General features: G+C 47.6%; 1 protein-coding gene across 1 annotated transcript in view; it reads right to left on the bottom strand.

Annotated features, from left to right (window-relative positions):
• Window positions 1–1,234, bottom strand: part of WDR34 (WD repeat domain 34) — a 73,024-nt gene that overhangs the window by 28,202 nt on the left and 43,588 nt on the right. The window lies entirely within an intron of this gene.

Here is a 1,234-nt window from a genome sequence, read left to right as displayed (position 1 = left end):
GCGTGAGCCACCGCGCCCGGCTTTTTTTGTATTTTTTAGTAGAGACGGGGTTTCACCATGTTAGCCAGGATGGTCTCGATCTCCTGACCTCGTGATTCACCTCCTCAGCCTCCCAAAGTGCTGGGATTACAGGCATGAGTCACCAGGCCCCTCCAGGAATTGCTTTTGATACAGTATTAGGTCGTTCTGCCATTCCCCACGCCCCACCGTAATTAAAAAACACTGGAGATTCTGACCTGAGGACTAAAACAATAAAAATAAATAATAAACAAATAGACTGGGTGCGGTGGTTCACACCTGTAATCCCGGTACTTTGAGAGGCCAAGGCAGGAGGATCGCTTGAAGCCAGGGGTTCGAAACCAGCCCAAGCAACATAGTGAGAGCCCGTCTCTACCAAAAAAAGTTTCAAAACTTAGCTGGGCATGGTGGCACATGCCTGTAGTTCCACCTACTCGGCAGGCTGAGGTGTAAGGATCCCTCGAGTCCAGGAGTTTGAGGCTGCAGTGAGCTATGATTACACCACTACACTACAGCCTGAGAGATAGAGCAAGATCCTATCTCTTAAAAAATAATAATAAGCCAAACGAGATGGCCAGCACTTTGGAAGGCCAAGGCAAGAGGATCACTTGAGCCCAGCAGTTTGAGAACTGCCTGGGCAACATAGCAAGACTCCGTATCTACAAAAAATTTAAAAATTAGCCAGGCATGGTGGCACACACCTGTAGTCCCAGCTGCTCCGGAGGCCAGGGTGAGAGGATCCCTGGAGTCAGGGAAGTTGAGGCTGCAGAGAGCCCTGATTGAACCACACTGTGCTTCAGCCTGGACAAGAGTGAGACACTGTCTCAAAATAATAATAATAATAACAAAATAATAAAATTTTAAAAATTCTAAAAAATTCTGGAAAGATAAATGCTACTTTTTCTTTTTCTTTTTTCTTTTTCTTTTTTTTTTTTTTTTTGGACACAGAGCCTCACTTTGTCGCCCAAGCTGGAGTGCGGTGGTGTGATCTCGGCTCACAGCAACCTCCGCTCCCCAGTTCAAGTGATTCTCATGCCTCAGCCTCCCAAGTAGCTGGGATTACAGGCACATGCCACCACACCAGGCTAATTTTTGTAGTTTTAATAGAGAAGGTCTAGCCGGGCGCGGTGGCTCAAGCCTGTAATCCCAGCACTTTGGGAGGCTGAGACGGGCAGATCACGAGGTCAGGAGATCGAGACCATCCTGGCTAACACGG

The sequence above is a fragment of the Colobus angolensis genome, unplaced genomic scaffold (genome assembly GCF_000951035.1).
Source record: "Colobus angolensis palliatus isolate OR3802 unplaced genomic scaffold, Cang.pa_1.0 Scaffold9, whole genome shotgun sequence".
NCBI classification, from domain to species: Eukaryota; Metazoa; Chordata; class Mammalia; order Primates; family Cercopithecidae; genus Colobus; species Colobus angolensis.
The sequence above is the reverse complement of the archived record's forward strand: the minus strand, read 5'-3'. Positions and strand labels throughout refer to the sequence as shown.